General features: G+C 36.9%; 1 non-coding gene across 1 annotated transcript; it reads left to right on the top strand.

The window, feature by feature from the left end:
* The first annotated feature begins 11,082 nt into the window (after positions 1–11,082).
* LOC121205907 (small nucleolar RNA R71) lies at positions 11,083–11,188 on the top strand. The gene has a single exon (XR_005900980.1). It is a non-coding gene; the product is annotated as a small nucleolar RNA R71 (small nucleolar RNA).
* The last annotated feature ends 4,025 nt before the right edge of the window (positions 11,189–15,213 follow it).

Below are 15,213 nucleotides of genomic sequence, written 5' to 3'. Positions count from 1 at the left end.
ACTAAGTGTCGAAAATGGAATTAGAGAAAGGTAATAAGTAATAAGGGGCTAAAGTGTAATTTTTTTCGCAAAAAAGAGCATTTTGGTCATTTCAAATGAAAAATATATTGGGAATATTAAATAATGAGATATTATATTATTGGAATAAATTTTGATCTTGAGGCATCCCAAACTCGGCCAAGACGAACTGACTGAAATTTGAAACATCACATTAGTCATTTATGTGACCTCCTTACCGATGTAACACCCGGTTATCTTAATTAACCCAAAATTTACAAATAGTTAGGATTAAATTGAAAGGATTGGAAAATTGTTGGACTCCGCTAAGAGATTCATAGATTTTAACGATCGAATTGCGATTAGTTGGATCTCAATTCTAGTTCGGTTAGGATGGAAATAGTTGGTTCCATAATGGGAGACAAAATGACTAAGGATGAATGATTATGACGGTCGGTGAAGATCGTGCCAAAGGAGTATATATATATGTGTATGTGTCGAGACAGAATTTTCACAATTCTGTTTACAAATTTTTCTCTTCATAGCATCATCATCTTCAGTCGCTATGAAAAAGAAGAAGATGTAGCTGAAGGATCCTCTTCATGTTGTAGTTGTTGTATGAATTGTGGTCTGGAAGTGGAGAAATCGGGAAAAATGGTAAGCTTCCTATCCCTCTGTACTCATGGATTAGAGGAAGGAATAAAGTAAGGACTCTCAAAGATTTTGTAAAATTTAAAGCTTATGGGTTTCTAAGGGCTTACCACCATTAAGTTAATCAATAATTGGTTGTCATGCTTAGCTGTTAGGATGAGGGAGGCTTTGGCATTCGAACAAGCTAAGTTGTTAAGGAAAAAGGAAGCGAGGTGAGTTTTTGTATCTTCTTTTTGGGTGATAAAGTGTCATTATGTTTCTTACATGAACCATATTGAAAATGTTGGATCATCGGCACACCCCATGGCATAGCGAAAAATTAAGTCCGGCGATCACATCCAGAGATCCATGTGTAAGTGTCACGGGGCTAGACCTTTCGTCTCGCAATTCGTGCGGCCTTAGGCGATCCGTTCGTCCAAACTCGCCCAAGTCAGCCTTACTCCCAAAAGAGAGGATTCTTTTAGAACTCCTCCAAGGCACCAATTTATATAGCGGAAGCAATTGTGCCAAAAGAAGCCACAAGAGAACAACAGAAAGCTAAAGAAAGAAAGCACACAAAGTGTTTGAGTAAATGCTCAAGAATTCTATTACTCTTAAGAATTCAAGTTACAATGGATGATCTACAAATGAGGGGGAGGCTCTCTATTTATAGTTGAGCTCCCCCAAAACCGACAGTCAAGATACATGTACATCGACGGATGAGATTCACTATATCCCTTGATTTTAGGGATTTACAAGATTTACCATATCAAATCTAATCTAATCTTACAAGATATGATTCTATTCTATCTTCTAAGATTAGTTACCAAAATTACCTAAGTTGCCATGTCTTCATCATTGGGCCAACCAGGCTTTAATCTGATAGGCTTCTTTAGTAGCTCTTTGAATCGGGCCAGTTCTTGTGGGCTGAATGTCCCCCATCTAATCGATAGACCTCCATGGGGCACTTCTTGCGGCATGGTCACGGGCTTTGCACTTTGGCCCATGACATTCTCCCCCACCCAATCTCGCAACGCCCTCGTTGCGTTTTTTGGATGACACTGACTTGATTCACTGTGAAACTCTTTCATTGCCTCAGCTTCTTCCTGACTCGTCTTGCGATCAGGTTGTCCCTTCCTTCGGAACTTATGCCTCGACTTCCGTCGCCTCTTATCTTGAACCGTTCCACTCGTTGGTACATTCTGTTGGCAAGTAGTCTCCACTTTAACTTGCCCCAATTTTGACTTGTTTCTATTGGAATCCCCTCGATTCTCATACCTCGGCTTCGTACCGCCCACAGTTCCTTGGCCTCCTCACTTATGAACTTTGAAAGGGCCCCTACGACCTTGCCAAGCCAACAAGTCAGAATTCAAAACACTATCAGAGTGTTTGCAATGTACCTTACTCGTAGCATTTACTCGTCTCGACTGTCCTTGCATCGCTCCTTTTCCCTTGAAGCCCGATGCACAACCCACCTTTCCCAAAGGTGTCAGCTCCACAGTCGATCCCGCAGGCTTCATATCGGTCCCTTGCGCCACTAACACTTTCGAAGAGGCTTTCGTAGCATTCCGTTTTGCCGATTTAATGTTTCTCCCATACGAAACATCTTCGATTAGTTTGATTGACGATAACACCTTAGTCCCAACTTTCACATCCCGATGCACCGGCACAATACTCTTTGTTGATGGACCAGTGGCAATATGGATTTGATCGGCCCCTAGTTGCAGAGTTGCTTGAATCCTGACAAGGAAGTTTAAGCCAAGCACAAAATCGTAATCATCTAATTGGATTACCTCGAATTCTTCCTTGCTCTTCCATTCGCTGATTTGTAGTTCCACATCACGAACTACTCCCACAGTTGGGGCTTTCTCAGAAGTTGCTACCTTGATCTTCTTATTCGATTTCCTAATCGACAGACCAAGCTTCTTCGCAGCTTTTTCCGACATGAACAAGTCCGATGCTCCCGTATCAATAAGAGCACTCCGCTTCTGACCCGCAATGTTGATGTCTACAAACATCAACCCATTTTCATTCCTCTTCCCAGGAATGAGCACCATCGAATTGACTTTCAATGTGTTTCCCTCGATAGGCTTCGCCTCCTCCTTCGGCTCATCCTTCTTTGCCGAAACCATCACTTTATTTGGACATTTACGCGCCATGTGTGGTCTTTGACAAAGGAAGCATTTCATCTTCTTCCTCTTGTCCCTTGGGTTGTCTAATCCCCGCTTCGCATCTCGTGGGTTCCCGTTGCCACTTGTGCTATCAGTACTGTTGCCCTCATCGCTATGTCCCCTTTCATCTTCTTCATGGTTTCTCTCACCATTGCCCCTTCCATTGGGCTTAGATGCCTCAAGCTTGTCTCCCGCCGGATCAAGCTCAATAAAGGACTCTGCTTCGGCCATGACTACAGTAAGTTCGGTGATTCCTTGCCTTCGCAACTCCTGCTTTGCCCACGGCTTTAACCCATCCTCGAACCAATAGAATGCTTCTTTCTCGCTCAAGTCAGAGATTTGAAGCATCAACTCGCTAAATGCCCGCACATACTCCCGAACAGTGTCTTGTTGCGTGAGACGACACAACTTAGCCCAAGCCTCCTTCTCGGCATATTGAGGGTAAAACTGCTTCTTCAACTCTCCTTGAAACTCCTCCCAAGTTCCAATAGCCGTTCCTCCACGTTTCTCATCCGTGGACCTACGTCGCCACCACAAGAGAGCAACATCAGAAAAGTAAATCGAAGCAGTGTTTACCTTAATGGCATCATCCTCGATGCCCATCGCTCGGAAGTATTGCTCCATTTCCCACAAGAAGTTGTCCACATCCCTCGCGGATCGTGCACCCTTAAACTTCTCCGGTTTGGGAACATCCATTGCATGTTGCTTCGGCCTTGAAGACAACATCCCATTACTCAAAGCGGCTTTGTAAATCGCGAGCTCCCCTTTGAGCTCCTCCATTTCTTTCTGCATGGCTAGCACCATATCCTCGAGAGCTTCATCCCTCTCTGCCAGCTTTACCTCAGTGGACTCGAGTAATTCCGTTATCTTTTCCCTATTTGCACCGAGAGAATCCAACACAAAATCTCTGAGTTGCTCCTCCATTGAGTCTAACCCATCTGTGCGTCCCTCGACCAATTCAAGCGTCTCTTTCACGTTCCCTACAGATTCCTCAAGATTGACCACTCGATTCTCCAAAGCTGTCAGCATTTCCCTCGAGCGACTGGCTTTTCTAGCCCTCCCACGGGTTTCCATTGGCTCAATCTGACCAACGACTTCTTTCGACATCCCAACAGTGCCTTCGAACCACTCGAATAACTTGGTTCAAAACTTGGCTCTGATACCACTTGTCACGGGGCTAGACCTTTCGTCTCGCAATCCGTACGGCCTTAGGTGATCCGTTCGTCCAAACTCGCCCAAGTCAGCCTTACTCCCAAAAGAGAGGATTCTTTTAGAACTCCTCCAAGGCACCAATTTATATAGCGGAAGCAATTGTGCCAAAAGAAGCCACAAGAGAACAACAGAAAGCTAAAGAAAGAAAGCACACAAAGTGTTTGAGTAAATGCTCAAGAATTCTATTACTCTTAAGAATTCAAGTTACAATGGATGATCTACAAATGAGGGGGAGGCTCTCTATTTATAGTTGAGCTCCTCCAAAACCGACGGTCAAGATACATGTACATCGACGGATGAGATTCACTATATCCCTTGATTTTAGGGATTTACAAGATTTACCATATCAAATCTAATCTAATCTTACAAGATATGATTCTATTCTATCTTCTAAGATTAGTTACCAAAATTGCCTAAGTTGCCATGTCTTCATCATTGGGCCAACCAGGCTTTAATCTGATAGGCTTCTTTAGTAGCTCTTTGAATCGGGCCAGTTCTTGTGGGCTGAATGTCCCCCATCTAATCGATAGACCTCCATGGGGCGCTTCTTGCGGCATGGTCACGGGCTTTGCACTTTGGCCCGTGACATAAGGAACAACTCAGGGTAAAAAGAGTATGAACAATTACCTTTAATCGTGTAAAAAATTGAAGAAATATATTAAACAATTTTATGTTGATTCCAAGCCACTACGAAATGTTTCGGCCTCTACGTAATCCATCCGGTGTGACATCGAATGGTAAGCACTCTTTAAAACTTTTTCAGAGAGAGAAAAACCTTTTAACGACTGCTAGACCTCACACATACCTTATTTATGGTATATTAGTTTTTTTTAAAAAAATCCTACATTTCCTAATTCGGGAATAATTAATATTTTTTATATAAATCAAATCATAATAATTAACAAAATATAATAATTATAATTACCATAATTATAATAATGTTTGACCAAAAATTACAATTACAATAATTATAATAATATTCGATCCTAAATTATAATTACAATAATTACAACAAGGATTTTAGTAAATTATTTTTAGTTAAATTTTATACGAATCAAGTTCATATTAATTTAGCCATACTTTTCATTATGTGTACAACATACCTGCACACATAATTTGTTCAATATTTAACTACCCAATTAAATTAATTCTATAATCAATTTAATTCATTTGATAGCTAAACACAATACCAACTATGTTTAGATTCCGTTTGTTTCAACCATAGGGTGTGACCCTGTAGGTTCTTGTAACGTTAGGGGTAATACTAGAATGTTTCTAATATTACAAACAATGAATGGCATCTAGCAATGCATCATTGCTACCTAAATTACAAGAAGTCATGATTCGACGTAACCTGTCTGTGATTAACCCTTCATGTATTAAATCCTTTTGTCCTTTTTATCTAGAATGGACACAAATCATGGAATAGTAACACTTGCATAGTCCATCTAATGTTTTTTGATGTCCTGAGTAGACTATGAAAAGCAAGTATGATATCTCATATCAACTTATTCGAGCATGGCCATACATTTCTAGTCTACTTAATCAAGTGGCCTAGGATATTGCTCCCATTATGTAAGAGAGACAAATTTTATTATTGATCAACCATATCCCACTACATAGATTGTGGTATATCCAACATCAGCTTTTATAGAACAACCAATTATTGTGGACATTTGACAGTATCAAAATATACGACTCATAATGTTGGATAATGATGATCTCAAGTTTAAGGATCGTATACATAGTAATCACTATGAGTAATGTTATGACTACTAAATAATAATCTAAGAAACATACTCATAGTGGGTCAATCTAATATGTTGTTCTCTAACACATATACTTATGTATTGATTTTGACATCTCATGTCAATGGCAACACTTTGTCATCAATCAAGTACATATTAGTTTTAATGCATTATTGTTGTCCAAGCCCACGATAATACTCGACTAAGGACCTTTTAAGAATAATCATATTATTTTCAAGACATTATTATAAAATAGTTTATTTATATACACAAAAAACAAACTGAAATAATAATGGCTATGCCTTATATTAATAAACGAGGTAAAATAAGTATGTTGTTACAATCATCTCATGATTGGTAATGTACTGAGATGGCCTGAGTTCATAATTTGTGAGTGCTAGGTGAAAGAGTAGGTTATGTTTATACAACAACTGTGTGAACTCTTGCTAGATGATTGACGCCATTAATGGTTGATTATTGATGATTAGCTAATGTGCTTGATGAATGTTAAATGATAAATTACATGACCGAGCTTGCGTGTTTATGAAATTTGGGGCATAAAGGGAAAAGTATGCAGGATGATGTAGCTAGGATTTAGGGAATAGGAGTTTCTATTAGATACTGTCATATGATGTTGTTGAGTGCAAACTGTGATGTGCAAACTGTGATGTGCAAAGCTTCGGGCCTTGTGAAGGGGACACTGTCGTGTTCAAGGATCAAGGTATAGGAATGAAAAAAATGGAGGAATGTACAGATGAATAGTTACGATACCGCCATATGGGGTTGCTTAGTACAAACCATGATATGGAAGCTCCGAGCCTTCCGGGGGGAGGGGAAGAGACACTTCGGTGTTCGAGCATCAAGGTAAAATGTGAAAATGAATGATATCGATTGGTCTTTTGAGGTGACATCGTGATGACGATATTTAGGTTCTATAGAGAAACATCGCGACAGTGGTCAGCAGGCTCTATGGGGCAACACCGCGATGACGGTAAGGCTTTTCGGGGCGACACTTCAAGAAAGCTATAAAGTGTAAGAACATAGCTCGGCTATGGTAACAAATAGAGAGTCCATTGGGATAGTAGACCCAAGGTAGTAAACACGGGGTAGTTTACCGGGATAGTAAACACAGGGTACTCTGCCAGGATAGAAAACACGGGGAAGTCCACTAGGACACCAAACATGGGTTCAGATTGGGTAAGCCTGTAACAGCCCGTTTTAGACCCTAGTCAGAATAGTAGTTTTGGGACCACGAATCCGAGTAAGAAAAATATTTTAATAATATATTCTATGCTTAAAGTATGTGAATTTATATGTGTGAAAGTTTTGTATGAAAATTTTATTGTTTGTGTGCTCAATTTGCAAAAAAGGACTTAATCGTGTAAAATGCAAAAGTGGCAATCTAATTGTTGAAGCACTAAATTGCTATGGTTTATTAATTGCTAAGTCCTTAAAATGGAAATATGCCACTATTATGGTTGATGGGGTACTGGCCATTAAATGGATGATTTTGGTGTTATTTTATTAAGGTTATTTTAGTAATTATTTAATTAATGCTTAATAAATAAAACCAAAATCAATTTTTGGTTCATCTTCTTCATTAAATGACCGAATATCACAATGAAAAATAGGGTTTGAATGCTCAAAATAGTTTGGCACTTTGGGGGAGCAATTGTAAGTCTATTTGACCCGATTTTTAGTAATTTTTACGTTTTTGAGATCGTTGCTTCGCAAATTAGCTAGCCCATGCTTTAATTTTCGGAATTGATGATGAATTTGAGATTTTTCATTGTTGATAATGTGATGAATTTGTTTTTTGATGATGAAAAATAAACCTTTGTTGATAGATTATTATGTTTAATTAAGTGATTTTTGATAAAAATGTGTATTAAGGGCTAAATTGAGAAATTTGTAAATTGAGGGGTCAAAATGTGAAATAAATTGAATTAATTGGCTGCTAGAGACCCAAGGTGAATTCAGCCAAGCATGGGTGTGGTCAAATTTTGAATATTTTTGTGTTTTGTGAAATAAGGACTAAATTACGAAGAATGTAAAATGTCAGGGGAAAAAGTGTAATTAGACCATTTATGTGTTTTTAGATGAATTTGATTGAATATATGATTAAATAAGTTGAATTTGTATTGAATTAGATCAAGAAATGAGAAAATCGGATTTGGATCAGGGAAAGTCAAAAATTATCGAATAGTCGTTTCGGTAGGTTCGTGTTAGTACGAGGTAAGTTCATAAGTAAATAAATGTTGTTAAATTTAAATGTATGTGCATTATATGTGCTGAATTAAGTTGTAAAGAAATATATATATGTTATGCTGAATTGAATCGAGCTTTGGAGAATTTGTTCCGATCATGGATTATTCGAATAGGTGAAATTGAAAAAGTTCTGATAATGTAACAATGTCTGAAAAGCCCCGTACAAACCATAGGAATAGTTAGAATACATATGTTATGACATAGGATTCTAATATGTGTTATCGTGTAAGACCACATCTGGGACGTTGGCATCGGTTTGTGATTTACGTGTAAGACCATGTCTGGGACATTGGCATCGTATATAATTTTGTGTAAGACCCTGTCAGGGACAGTGGCATCGATATTTGATTACATGTAAGACCACGACTGGGATGTTGGTATTGTTCGAGCTAATGAGTTATCCGAGTATCCGTATTGATTCCGAACAGTTCAATGAGCATTCCAAGAAATAAATAATCATGTGAAATTGTATCCGATTCAGGTACGTGTGATTTGTTATGAAATTCAAAAATGAAAGGTGAGTATATATCATATGATTGTATGTGAAATATATGACAATGAATGATATGAATGTATATAAAGGAATGATGTGTTATATATGCTTGTTATATGAAATTGTGGTTTTATGTTTTGGACATGAGATATATGAAATATGAAATATGGCTCAGATGTATGATTTCTTGGTTCAAAAAATTGAACAGTTAATGAAATTAAAATGGTTGAGTTGATTATATGGTTCATATATGCAAATTTGGTTTATGTGAATAAGAGAATTATGGATGTTCAAGTTTAGAAGTGTTTATAAAGAAATTGATATAATCTTATGTATGATTTGCAATAATGAACATAGTTGATTGGCGATGTATTGAATATGTGCGAGCTTGACTTATATGATTGAGTTAACGGTTGTTATTCAAATTTGAAAGCATGGTTATATGTTCATTGATAAATAAGATAAGCGGAGTTATTTAATGTGGTTATATGGATTTATGAGTACATGATACGTGATATTCATGACAGGTTTTAAATATTTATAATGAATCATTCTTGAAACTAACTATTATCACGATGAAGGCAAGTGTACCTATCGAACAGTAGTATAGCTTTAGCAAGACCGGATTATTGAACCCAAAGGAACTAAAAGTACAAGTATTAACTTTCTTTTTATTATCTAGCCTAAAAAAATAAAAGGGTTTTGTTTATCTAACTAATTAACTAAACTAAAAAACCATAGAAAAGAAATTTAGGGAAAATACTTTTTGGAAAACTCGATCGATTAAGACAATACCTAAGGAAAAATCCACCTAGACTTCACTTGTTATTTGACTATGAATCGGACGATTTATTCATTCAACTTGTTCCGTAGAGATCCCTAAGTTATGCTCTGATAGTCCGTCTAAGAAGCAGTAGTACATCTGCCCTGATAGTCTTTCCAACATTTGGTCAATGAATGGCAAGGGGAAGTGATCTTTTCTCATGGCATCATTTAGCTTCCTATAGTCAATGCAAACTCTCCAACCTGTGATTGTCCTAGTTGGAATTAGTTCGTTCTTTTCATTGGCTACCACAGTCATGCCTCCTTTCTTAGGAACAACCTGCACTGGACTTACCCAAGAACTGTCAGAAATAGGACAAATAATTCCAGCATCTAGAAGTTTAATTACCTCAGCTTTAACAAATTCCTTCATGTTGGGGTTCAGTCATCTTTGAGCTTGCACACATGGTTCATATTCATCTTCCATTAAGATTTTATGGGTGCAAAAAGAAAGGCTGATCCCTTTAATGTCAGAAATTTTCCAAGCTATGGCCTTTTTATGTTCTTTTAATACTTGGATTAATTCCTCTTTCTCCTTGGGTTGCAAGTTAGACACAATAATAACTGGTAATGTAGAATTATTTTCAAGGAATGCGTATTCCAAGTGATTTGGTAATTGTTTGAGTTCCAGTTTGGGAGGTTCTTCAATAGAGGGTTTTGCTTAAAATCATCGTTCCCTTTAATGTCCTCATATTCTCCTTGTCTTTGGAAAGATTAATTGAATTTCAGTTCAGCTTTTATTTTACCTGTCTCAGAATCATCGTCATCTATCTCCTCTCCTTGAGCATGGCACAGTTCCAACGTGTCCTTATGTATGATTTCCTGAAAAGAGTCTTGAGCATCATGATCAATAGAGTCAATAAAATAACATGAGTCATCCTATTACCTAGAAAATCTCAGGGCATCATGAATTTTAAAAATGATTTCTTCGTCACCTACTCTAAGTACCATTTTACCATCACCCACATCAATAACAGCCCTAGCAGTGGCTAAAAATGGACGCCCTAAGATTAAAGGCACTTCAACATCTTCGTCCATATCAATCACAGTGAAGTCAACGGGGAATATAAATTTATCTACTTTTACAAGTATGTCCTCTATAATACCCCTAGGATATTTAACAGATCTATCAGTTAGTTGAATACTCATCCTTGTGGGCTTAGGTTCCCCAAGACCAAGTTGTTTAAACAGTTTATATGGCATCAAATTAATGCTAGCACCTAAATTAGCTAGTGCCTTATCAACGTTAAAACTACCAATTAAACAGGGTATAGTAAAACTTCCTAGATCTTTTAGTTTGGTTGGCAGTTTGTTTTGGAGTATATTCGAGCATTCCTCGTTAAGTTCCACTGTAGATAAGTCTTCAAACTTCCTTTTGTTTGTTAGGAGCTCCTTTAAAAACTTTGCGTATATAGGCATCTGCGATATAGCTTCAACAAAAGGTAAGTTAATATGTAGTTGTTTAAAAAGTTCAAGGAATTTACCAAATTGTGCATCCATGCGGTCTTTCTTCAACTTTTCTGGGTATGGAATTGGTGGTTTATATTCCTTCGGCATTAAATTGTCATTGCTTTTGGGTTTTACCTCCTCTTTTTTATTTGCTTTTGGGTTTTACCTCCTCTTCTTTTATTTAAGAGATTTACTTGGTTAGATAGTATAGTAACCGCGTCGAGGTTGAAAACACCGGTCGAGTCGAAGGATTCAGGCCGTTATGAAACGTTGAACCTATAGCCAAAGCGGTAACCCATGGTGAGGGAACCTTCTTAAAATGTCCTTGTATCTCTCCCATACATCGTAGAGTGTTTCTAAATCCATCTGCATAAAAGAAGAGATATCATTATGTAATTTGGCTGTTTTAGCCGGTGGAAAATATTTTAATAAAAAAATTTCGGTCATTTGTTCCCAAGTAGTGATTGACCCTCGTGGTAACGAGTTCAACCATTGTTTAGCCTTATTCCTTAATGAAAAGGGAAACAACCGAAGGCGAATTGTGTCATTAGAAATGCCATTAATTTTAAAGGTATCGCAAAATTCTAGGAAATTTGCCAAGTAAGCGTTGGGATCCTCGTCCGGTAAACCATCAAACTGAACAAATTGTTGTATCATTTGAATTGTGTTAGGTTTCAGTTCAAAATTATTTGTAGCAATAGCAGGTCTAACTATACTTGACTTAGTTCCTGTTAAATTAGGTTTAGCATAATCATACATAGTACGCGGAGTAGGATTTTGATTAACAGCAATTGCAGGAGGTAGCGGATTTTCTTGGTTTTCAGCCATCCCTCATTTGTGGTTTGAATATTGTCCTCTTACTCGTTCTCTGTGTATCTTAAGCTTCGCCTTATTTCTCTTTGGTTTCTGTGAACTGTGCGATCGATCTTACTGTCAAAAAGTAATGGTCCTGATGGGTTTCTTCTAGTCATAAACTATAAGAACCTGCCAGAAAAAGGGAAAAAGAAGAATTAGTAATAAAAATTAGAATAAAAATTAAATTCCAGTAAAAGTAAATGGCTAAAGTAATAAAAATTGAGTGTTCCTAATATCTTAGTTCCCCAGCAATGACACCAAAAACTTGATACGTGTAATATTTGTGACAGGTTTTAAATATTTATAATGAATCGTTCTTGAAACTAACTATTATCACGATGAAGGCAAGTGTACCTATCGAACAGTAGTATAGCTTTAGCAAGACCGGATTATCGAACCCAAATGAACTAAAAGTACTAGTATTAACTTTCTTTTTATTATCTAGCCTAAAAAAAATAAAAGGGTTTTGTTTATCTAACTAATTAACTAAACTAAGAAATCACAGAAAAGAAATTTGGGGAAAATACTTTTTGGAAAACTCGATCGATTAAGACAATACCTAAGGAAAAATCCACGTAGACTTCACTTATTATTTGACTCTGAATCGGACGATTTATTCATTCAACTTTTTCCGTAGAGATCCCTAAGTTATATTATTATCTCTCTCGATATTAACAACGTCTAATCCTAGTTTGAATAATTGAAATCTCTTTCTAATTAATGCCCTAGGGTTGCATTAGCTTGATCTATGGATCCCCTTATTAGGTTTCACCCTAATCTGGCAAAATCTTGTCACCCTATCTCTAGGCGCGCAACCAACTACACTTAATTATGACAAATTTACTCTTAGACAGGGTCTATTTCTCCTCTGAATAAGAGCTTAACTAGAATCAATATCCTGGAATATCAAAACAAGAATTAAAAACACATAATTAAGAACAAGTCAAATATTTATCATACAATTCAGATAATAATAACAAGATCCGTCTTAGGTTTCATCCCCCTTAGGTATTTAGGGGTTTTAGTTCATAACTGAAAAGGTAAACATCTTAGAAGAATAATGAATACAAAACATAAAGAAAAACACAAAACTCCTGAAGGGAAATTGAGGGGAGATCTTCAGTCTTGATGATGAATCTGGCTTCTGAGATGGATCAATTGGCTTTCCTTGAGCAGTTCCCTGCTTCCTCCTTTATGGGCCTTTTCCTCATCATCTAGGGTGTATTTATAGGTTTTAGAATGCCTAAAAACCCTCAAAATTGGCCTTTTCCGAATTGGACTCAATTTGGGCTCGACAGGGACACGCTCGTGTGCGATTACTTCAGGCCATGGTCAAGCCTGTTAAATAGGCACGGGTGTGTGGTCCACCCGTGTGAGTCATGCTTTGATTCTGCCAAATTGACACGGCCATGTGAGGAGGTCCAGGCCGTGTTGATTTCGTACGTTGGCCCATTTTCTCCGTTTTTGGCCCATTTCTCGTTCCTTTCACTCTCCTATGCTCACCTATGTATAAAATATGAAACTAAGGCATTAAGAGCATCAAATTCACCAATTTTAAGGAAAAATCATCCATAAAATGTGCTAAGCATGGGATAGAAATATGTATAAATTACGGTTTATCAGTACAATAAATGTATATGAGATTCAGATTTGATAATTTTAGTTTAGTGATATTGGTTTATAGATATTGGTGAAATGATTATTTTCTTATGGCTTACTAAGCTTTCAAAGCTTACTCTGTGTGTTTTTCCTATGTCTATAGAGTTTCAGAAACTTGCTCAGGTTGGAAGTCATTGGATATCTCATCACACTATCCGATTATCGCTTCGGTACATAAAAGCTTTGAGTTTTGGTAATGTGGCATGTATACACTAGCTCTGAGATGGTTCATTTTGACTTGTGTATATATATAGCCATGCAAAAATGGTTTAATTATGATGCTAATATTGGGTATAATTGGTTATGTTATAAGCTTATTTTGGGAAGTATGTTTCATGGTTTATACATATGTTGTAATTGATTATATGATTCGACTTGAACTTTGAGTTAAATAATGTGATATGTTTTGTGATATGTATATGGCCAAGTGAAATGGTCATTTTCGTATGTTCATAGTTGAGAATTTGGTAATGTTTGACATATGATTTTAGTATGTTTTGGTATAGGGAATGAACATGAAATTGGTTGATGATATTATAAATTGATTTGATACATGTTTGGAGTTGAATTTGGCTGAAAATGTTACATATGATGCTTGACTTTGGATTTGGAGGGAGGACCCAAAATAGGTGGCATATTGGCCTTGTAGATGGCCTATTTTTTCCCACACGGGTGTGTGTATATGGCGTGTTGCTTGAGGGCCATTTCGAAATGAGCCTGGGCAGACCATACGGTCGCGCACGCACGGGCATGTGGCAGGTCGTGTGGCTAAGTCAGTTTCAACCACGGGCTAGACACACGGGCGTGTCTTTCGGCTGTGTGGGTAAGTCAGTATGAATTCCCTGTTTCTCCACGGCCTAGACACACGGGCGTGTCTAATGCCGTGTGAGGCACACGATCTGCTCACACAGGCGTGTGACCTTTGTAATTTAGAAAAATTGTTAAGTTTCAAAAAAATTTTATATGAACTTTGTTTAGTCCCAACCCTTTTCTAAAGCATGTTTATGGTCTCGTAGACCTATATAAGGGACAATTGTGAATGATTATTGTATGTTTGATTATGTTATGCTTAAGTATATGTAAATGTTTCGATTTATTCGGTAATGCCTCTTAACACTATTCCAGTGACGGATATAGGTTAGGGGTGTTACATTTGGTTGGTATTAGAGCTATGGTTTAGTCGGATCTAGGACTATCATAGTGTACGTAAGTCTAGCTATACATCTACATTTAACCTACGATAGTGTGATATCTCCCGACTCTGATGAAAATTATTTTGATGAGACAAATATACTTTCCAACCGAGCTAATTCTGATAGTATAGCAGTAAATACTCAAATGTTTGAGTGAAAATGTGTTAATTATGAGTTGAAACTCAAAAAGGTATGGATTAAATTATATGACATGTCGTTATTGATAAATGTTATAATTATATGAGTATATGAGTCATGATATTTGGATTATGATTATTATATGAAATGATTTGATCGTGAATTAGTGATTTGAGTTGACATATGAACTATGTGTTAAGAACAAAAGTGATTAAAAGTAAATGTCTATTTAATATTTTAAGATTGTGAAATTAGAAATGAACTGACTATTCATGATAGTATGTGTTAAGTACATGTGTGAGAGAGTTAAATTTGAGGCTTTACTACCCTTACCCCCTTATGCGTAAAAATGTTACAAAGAAATCTGTAAGATTTGAGTTGATTAAGCCTATGAGTGTGGAATTTCAAAAGTCCATGTTCAGAAGATTAATAATGTGGTTAGAAGAGTGAATGAACTAGCAAATGAAGATAGTACGAAAAAGTATATTGAAAAGTTCTGAAGACTATTCAAATTATGCAAAGTCACTGTTAGCAAAGAAGTTGAATTCGATGAAATAAAAGCATTCAGGTATGATATC

Source organism: Gossypium hirsutum, chromosome A08 (genome assembly GCF_007990345.1).
Source record: "Gossypium hirsutum isolate 1008001.06 chromosome A08, Gossypium_hirsutum_v2.1, whole genome shotgun sequence".
Classification (NCBI taxonomy): domain Eukaryota; kingdom Viridiplantae; phylum Streptophyta; class Magnoliopsida; order Malvales; family Malvaceae; genus Gossypium; species Gossypium hirsutum.
This window is presented reverse-complemented; position numbering and strand designations above follow the sequence as displayed.